The 8,261-nt window shown below is 46.9% G+C and overlaps 1 protein-coding gene across 2 annotated transcripts in view; it reads left to right on the plus strand.

Annotated features, from left to right (window-relative positions):
* The first annotated feature begins 3,526 nt into the window (after window positions 1-3,526).
* Window positions 3,527-8,261, plus strand: part of Ropn1 (rhophilin associated tail protein 1) — a 28,699-nt gene continuing 23,964 nt past the window's right edge. The window contains exon 1 of one of the 2 annotated variants that reach the window (XM_021185101.1): window positions 3,527-3,717. The gene's annotated coding sequence lies outside the window, so the exon portion shown is untranslated. Of the gene's footprint in view, window positions 3,718-4,898; window positions 4,964-8,261 lie in introns of those variants that run through there. The other variant, XM_021185102.1, reaches the window with a different exon arrangement.

Here is an 8,261-nt window from a genome sequence, read left to right on the forward strand (position 1 = left end):
CATGGGCAGTGTTTGGGGGCAGCTGAGAAGAGAGAACCGAGCGGGTGTGGGGAAGCTAAAGGCTCTATGGGTCACTTTGACTTTTACTCTGGGTAAAATAGGAGACCCTGAGGAGACAGGAGTGACATCAGTCTTCAGTGCTCAAAGGACGGTGCTAGAAGCCACAGAGGAGCAAGGACAGAAACAGGGACTTGGTCTAGGAAGCCACTGTGGTAGTACAGATGAGGCTCGGTTTCCTCAGACAAGGATACTGGAGGCGGCATGCTCAGGTTGAGGGTGCAAACGGATTGGAATATGAGCTATGAGAGAATAGCATTCAGAAGAAAAGCCATGAGCCTGAGCCTGAACCACTAGATGGAGGCAGCTGCCGCAGCTGGGATGAAAACGCCTGAAGGAGCTGGCTTAGAGAGGATGTGGGACTGAGGTTCAGATGCATGAAGTCAGAGAAGGGGATCAGGCATCGGAGGTGGGCTCCATTAAACTGCTGGAGGTTCTAATGAGGACCTTAAGGAGGGGCTCAGGCTAGAGACCTAATGTGAGACTCGGGGAGATTGTCTTAGTTTTTAATATGAGGGTCAAGAGACCCAGAAGGTACCGTTTGGATGCAGGCATGACGTTGAAACCATTAAGACAAGGGGATACAGAAGAGGCTGGGAGAGAGCAACCCAGAAAAGCTTTGCAGTACAGAAGGGCAGAGACATGGGGATGAGAATGGAGGGAAAGAGAGAAGGAGAAATCAGACTGTGTAGACAGTCAAAGATGATCTACCAGAAGAGGGAAAATAAAATGGTGACAGAAAGGTCCAGTTAATCCTCGAGGCTCCAGGAGAGCAAAGGGGATGGGTATAACCTCCTTGACCAGTTTACTTTTATACAGTTACCAAACCCAGACACTATTGTGGATGCCAAGAAATGCATGCTGAAAGGAGCCAGATATGGCTGTCTCCTGAGAGGCCCTGCCAGAGCCTTACAAATAGAGAGGCAGATGTTAACAGCCAAACACTGGATTGAGCTCGGGATCCCTAATAGAGGAGTTAGAGAAGGGTCTGAAGGGATTGAAGGGGTTTGCAACCCCATAGGAAGAACAATATCAACCAACCAGACCCCCACCCCCCAGAACTCCCAGGGACTAAACCATCAACAAAGGAGCACACATGGCTCCAGCTGCATATGTAATAGAGGACGGCTTTGCCATGCATCAATGGGAGGAGAGGTCCTTGGTCCTATGAAAGCTTGATAGATATCCCAGTGTAGGGGAATTGAGGGCAGGGAGGTGGGAGTGGGTGGGTGGGTGGAGGAACACCCTCATAGAAGCAAGGGTGGAGGATATGATAGGGTGTTTCCGGGAGGGAGGGAAACCAGGAAAGGTGATAACATTTGAAATGTAAATAAAGAAAACATCCAATTTTTAAAAAAAGTTTAATATGTGACACATCTAAAAGTCCACGTGGATTCTGAAATCTCGTGAGCACCCATGAACGCACCATCGACTCCAAGGCTGGCCCCGCAATCATGTTTCCTTTCCAGGCCCTGCCTCTCTTAGAGTAAAGCTGCTTCCCTGAGTTTTGCCCTCACTGGGTGCTTGTAGCCTTCTCTTTGCTGGATTCTTTCTGTTACACACACATATTGATGGACAGAGAGCTGCCTCTCAACCTCGCCTCCCACAGAGATGTCAGACCACTTGGGACAGCATTTTGAGACTCTTTTATTTTTATTTATTTTAATTTTTAATATTTTTTTATTACGTATTTTCCTCAATTACATTTCCAATGCTATCCCAAAAGTCCCCCATACCCCACCCCCACTTCCCTACCCACCCATTCCCATTCTTTTGGCCCTGGCATTCCCCTGTATTGGGGCATATAAAGTTTGCAAGTCCAATGGGCCTCTCTTTCCAGTGATGGCCGACTAGGCCATCTTTCGATACATATGCAGCTAGAGACAAAAAGCTCCGGGGTTCTGGTTAGTTCATCATGTTGTTCCCCCTATAGGGTTACATATCCCTTTAACTCCTTTGGTACTTTCTCTAGCTTTGAGACTCTTTTATTTCTCTCTCACCTGCTGCACTAAAATTCATTTTTTTATCATATCCCATCGCCAGGTGGCTACGTTTTGTCTGATATGCCCCTTCTGCATGAAAATCATTATTCACTGCCTGTATTCTTCATGCTGAAGAAAGAAACCAGTACATCTTTACGTATGCACAACAGACCTCAGTGGCCTGAGTCCAGGAGACATCAAATAGACTTCTCCATCTCCTTTCTTTTTCCTCCCAGAAGACACACCTGCCAATCTCTGGTCTTCCCCAGTCCCACCCATGCTGCTAGAAGGGGTGGGGTGGGGAAGGCCATACCAATAACTAACTGTCCCTCCACCAAGGCCCTGGGAAGGCAGGAGATAGCCAATGATTGATTTCTTTCATCACTAGATCTTGCCTGTGGGTGAGTGTCTCCCCAGATTATCCAGGTATGCAAGCACCTGCAGGATTTTGACAAATAACAGCAGGACAGTTCCTTTGCAAGTGGATGGCAGCAGGCTGTGAGAAGCCCTCTGCATACAGAAACTGAATCCCCACTTGATCAGTGAGGCTTGAAATTGCTTTAAGGAGAGACAACGGCTTTCATCCCACAGCTACAGAAACCTTTGAAGGCCCTGGGTGAAGGGATTCATTGATTCTGGCTAATGTGCATTACTGTATAAACGGGCTGGAAGACTGGGTGGTTATGTCCAGACCCTTAAAGGTTGGATCTGGAGTGACAAAGGGGGTAGCAGACCTCAGTGAGTCTTTGCTTGTCTCTAAAAAAAAAAAATTAAGCATCATGAAACCAAAAGACCCAGAGTTGGGTTTGGATCTCCTGCCAGGGATCTAGGCATATGCCAGTCTCCTTCAGCTTAGAGCCTGATACTTATTCTCTAAAGGTGAAAGCTCCCTTCAGAGCTCCTCTGAGCCTTCATGCCTTTGTGTGTGCACAAGCTCCCATCACATATGACAGCACTCTGCAGGGAGAATACACAGATATTCCTTTTTGCTCTGGGTTCCCAAGCATTCTGGACTCTGCTCCGATATACTCTAGCACCATCCCCTTCTTCGTCTGATGGAGGTTAGAAGGGAGGAATCGCCTGGATCTATCACTAGCTAATCCTCATCTTGGGCTCATCTTGGGCAAGGCGCTTAATGCTTCAGTCCTCTTATCTGAATGTGGCAGTAAAGGTAGCCCTAAGGAAGACCTGAGTCAGAGCCTGAAGTGCACTCATATATGCCCTGCCTCAAATAAAAAGAGCACTGCAGTGTTTGCTGGGCCTCGCCCCCCATGGCTTCCCCTCACCTGCTATTTCTGCTCCTCAGTCCTTCTAAACCTAGGGCTTCACATCTGCCTAGGGCCCCAATGCCCACGCAAGTTTGATGGGCTCCCATCCACCACCACCCATCCCCAGGCCTTTAGCTTCCTTCCTCCCTCAAACTCCGGGTGCTGGGGAGTCTGTGACATCACATAGTATCCTTGCTCCCTGGTGGGCAGGCAGTGGAGTTGCCCCGACAAGGCACCTAGCTAACAAAGCCCTAGGCGGTGCTTGCTGCGGTTTGGGTCCCGCCCTAACAGGTCCGCAGCTCTCCCCCCACCAAGGGTCCAGGCGTTGGAGCTCCTCCCTCACCTCCCGCCTGATACCAGGCGCGCGGAGTCGCCTGAAGCCAGACAGCCCCTTTGGAGGGCAAACTGAGGTACCCCGGAGGGGAAGTGGAAGGGGGTGGTGAACAGCCCTGGCCATGCCACGGCTTCGCGGAACTCACCTAGATTCCCAACCATCCCTTGCCCACAGAACCTGGGAAGAGCCTGCAGAGATCTTTTAATGGGGGAGGATTGCTTTCTGGCCAAATTGTGTGTGGGTTTTTTTTTCCCCAGAACTACTATTTTATTGTCTTTTAATACTGTGCACTGTGGCTTGGAAGCAATGGGATCTGGTGAGCCCCCTCTGTTTTTCCATTTGTAAAATGGGCGTAAGAGCACATTTGGAAGGACCATTGTGGGGACTAAGAGGTATGACTGACACATTATAAACTGGACTGCTTGTTCATTTTTACCAGTGTCTACTAAACTCTGAGTTCCAGGCTTTAGGCTAACACTGGAATTCTATCATGAGAAAAATACTGACCAAGCCTAACCTGGGGTTTAGAGTGGGTAGAGAAGAAATACATTTAGTCAAAAGAATCGAAATAATGTCAACTTTGAACTAAGTGTTGCTGAAAGGGCGTGATGGATGTGGCTTGGAGGTCAGGGGAGAGATAAGGTGAGCTCAGAGGAAAAAATCAGACTGTAAAGTAGGAAGGACATCTCCCAAGCCAGCATAACTGCAGGTCCCAAGCCCTACCACGTTCTACTTCAAATCAGAGCAAAGATGTGCAGGGTCCTGAGTCCCAAGAGCTGTTCATAGAAACGACTCTGAGATGCTGGTGTGTGGAGCCTTTCATTTCCATGACTGAACCCTTAGACCACACCAATAAAACCAAATGAAATTCCAGAAAGGAGCCCATGAGAGATACTTCATAAGCCTATATTCTTTAGCACTTAGGGAGTATGGGTTGGCTGGCTGTTCTCCGCTGGAAGGCTTGAAGGTTTCACTTAGGCATTTATTGGATTGTAAGGACTGGGGTTGGGGGGTGCCTGGGATGTATAATGGAAGAGAGGCTGTCCAAACCAAGAACTTGGAAGAATGGAAAAGCACTTTACAGGGTGTTGGGATAGTATCACAGTCCGACGGAGTGGATGGTCTTCCCTACTTTAAAAAACTAATGTAAGTAGGTGAGGTCACACCGCTCAAAGGCTGAGAAGTTGCACCAAAGAATCTAAGATTCCAAAGCTTTGTGATCCAAGAGTATATGGAACTCCTGCAAGTGAGTAAGAGACAGTAAGTAAGTGGAGGGGAATCTGGCCTGACCTTCTCCTGCTGTGTTGGACATTTCTGCAAAGGTAAAGCTGCTACCCACTTAGACTTCCAGGCTTTGAAGACTGCGTCACTCCTGACTCCCCTCACTGTCTTTCCCTACCTCCTAACAAAGTCTGTATATCCACTTTCCTAAATGTCTGTTTCCCAGTCCCTCCCTACTTTCTTGAGACATGAATCTCAAGTTGTGCCCAAGGAACTGGCAGGCTCTCCTCTGCAGGCTTCACTGCCTGAAGCCCCACACTGCTCCTCTGCACTCCGCTCTCTTTAGTTCCCTCCTGAAGCTATGGGCCAGTGTGTTTCAGTGTCCAATGAACAGAAACAGTACACGTAATTTTAACATAGAAGGTTCAACATGAAATTTTTCTTTAAGAAAAATGAAGTACGAAGGGATCACAAATACAAAGAGAAGCCTTAAGCTGGACCACTCCAGGAAAAGAATGACCCCAGAGCTTGTTGTACAGAGCTGCGGCCACAGTTAACTAGAGGGCAGGGATGCCACCCAGACAGAACTGACTTTTCAGAATACCAGAAAGTCTACTTACTAGGAGGTGACTCTGTAGCAGCTCCAGAGCTTCCCAAGAAGGTGCCGGGTGTGTTAGGCTTCTACCACTGTACCAAAGTGCCTGAGGTAATTACATTATAGAGAGAAAATACTTATTTTGGTGGTTCTGAGATCAAGTGGCTCCATTAAACTTGTCTTCTGGCAACAGGAACACATCATAAAAAGAGATGGAAAATTGGGGGCTGGAGAAGTGGCTCAGCGGTTAAGAGCACTGACTGCTCTTCCAGAGGTCCTGAGTTCAATTCCCGGCAACCATATGGTGGCTCAAAACCATCTATAATGGGATCTGATGTCCTCGTCTGGTGTGTCTGAAGACAGCGATAGTATATATAAGTGTACACACACACACACACACATATATATATATATATAATACATTTTTTAAAAATGGAAAATTGTGGCAGATCAAACCACTCATCCCCTGAGCCAGGAAGCAAAGAGAAAAGGAAGAATCAGAGATGCCGTGGTCTGCTGGGGGCATGCTCCTGATAACCGAGGAATCTCCCATGGCCCTGCACCTCTTTAAAGTTCAGTCACCTCTCAGTAACATCCCCTGGGGACCAAGTCTTTAACACACAGACTTTGATAGTTACCAAACCATTGAACAAACAAAATGGCTAGCTGTGGGCACCACAGACATTCACTGTAGCAGGAAGGCATTCAAGAGATGACACAGAGCAGGAACCAGATGCTGGAGGTGCTGTGCTACAGGGTCCAGAGCTGGGGACAGTTAAGGATTCTGGAGTCCAGGGAGGAGACCACTTCTGAACCATCAAGAAAAATGGCTGCCTCCTCCCATGTCCATCTCCAGTGCTATGTACACACAAAGTTTAACATGAGACTGCTTACCAGTACATGCGTACAAGGGAAAATACTGAAAGACTTACCTCTGTTTTGTGTTTTGTTTTGTTTTCCTGGATTTGGAATTGAGAAGCAATGGTTTGATGGTTAGTGTATCAAGCCAACAGCAGAGTCTGCAGTGTGGCCCTGAGACATAAATCACCTCCTATTTTTTTGTACCTTTAAGGTACAAAGCCTTTAGAAGAGCTTTCCTATTCAGAGCTTGATCAACAGATCCAGCCTTAGACCCAACCGTTCCCTTTCATCTACCTTAGCACCACGATTACAGTTACTGAATTCACTTGATTCTAAAACCTCCACAATGTTTGTCTTCTTGGCCCGGTGAAATCCCTCTTCTCTCACACAGTAAACATGCTCAGTGAATAACTGCCCGCTGCCTGGGACTGTTCTGGCAGATGGGAGCACAGCAATAAGCCTCCTAGGCTTCCCTGCATCTCAGTTAAAATATCATCACCAGTCTTTGGGAATTATCTTCTAACTGACTCCCACTCCTTTGTTCTGTCTAGAATGGGCTCCTTGACATTTTCCATACCCTATTTTAATCACCGATCTTCCTCTCAATTCCTTACACTGGTTTTTAAATCCAATGTGTCTGACTTAATTTTTTTTTTCCTGTATCCCAGTGCTTAGTCTAATTCCAAGAAGACACACAAAGTTTAGTTAGGTTGATGGTTTTCCAGGATCTGATCATTAACACTATGCCCAGATCTAGAATCCTGTTCTGGCAGCCAAGAGTGCCTCTTCATTAGAGCATCTGCCACTGGGGTGTTATGTTTCACCTTGCCAGGAAGGGCAGTAGCTGTGAGTGTTAGGTTAGAAAAGACAGTGCAATGCTATAAATACGGAGAATGGTAATGGAAACAGGAGAGAAACTTAGCCCTGGTCTTGTATTGAAAACTATTATGCGTTCACCCAAGAGCCTTGGTTCTGTTATTTCATCTCTGAATCAAGATTGCTACAGGTATAGCAGAAGTGGGGAGAACACATAAGCTGAGACAGGGGGGTGGTGTGAAGTGCTTTTATAGTTCACTGAAAGGATAAAGAATACGTCCATCATATTCTCAGAAAAGACAAGGCAAAGGTGACACCAAATATGGACATCAGATCACCAAATCGGGGGATCACATTAGACAACTTTAGGAAGCACATGACAGTCTATGGACAAGCTAAACACCGCTGGCCATGGGGAGCCATGATGTACACAGAGGAACCTTTTGAAACACAGGTGTGGCTAAGATTGCATAGATTGAAAGAGGTACCTGTCCAGTTGTTAAATAGTGTGCAACCTATGGCTTCTAGCAGGTGGTGCTAGCAAGTTTGGTAACCTAAGTTCCCCCCCCCCCAAAAAAAATCTATTGAAGAAAAAGGATGAGGTCAAGTGAGCCTGCTCTTGACAATACTGCTGTTGGCATCCAAAGGCTGCGTTGGCCTGATAATGAATTCAGCTCAGCATAAAATGTCAGGCTTCAATAATATAAAGTTGGGGAAATACACAAATCTAATATAAATAGGATAAATTGTAGAGAGTTTAAAAACATGTCCTCTTTAGGCAAGGCCTCACAGTGGAGCCCCAGCTGTCCTTAAACTCCTGGGCAATCCCCAGTGGTGGGATCGCAGGCATGTTCCACCACACCAGGATTTAATTTGTGGAGATCTTGAAAGTCACATGGGGCATCATTTTGATTAGAAAAGTACTAAAGACCCACTGAAGGCCTTTTAGAGCGATTTAAGTGGTTTAGAAAGTTGATCTGAAGCCGGGCGTGGTCACGCCCACCTTTGATCCCAGCACTCAGAGGCAGGTGGATTTCTGAGTTCGAGGCCAGCCTGGTCTACAGAGTGAGTTCCAGGACAGCCAGGGCTACACAGAGAAACCCTGTCTCAAAACAAACAAACAAAAA

This window comes from Mus caroli, chromosome 16 (assembly GCF_900094665.2).
Source record: "Mus caroli chromosome 16, CAROLI_EIJ_v1.1, whole genome shotgun sequence".
Classification (NCBI taxonomy): Eukaryota; Metazoa; Chordata; class Mammalia; order Rodentia; family Muridae; genus Mus; species Mus caroli.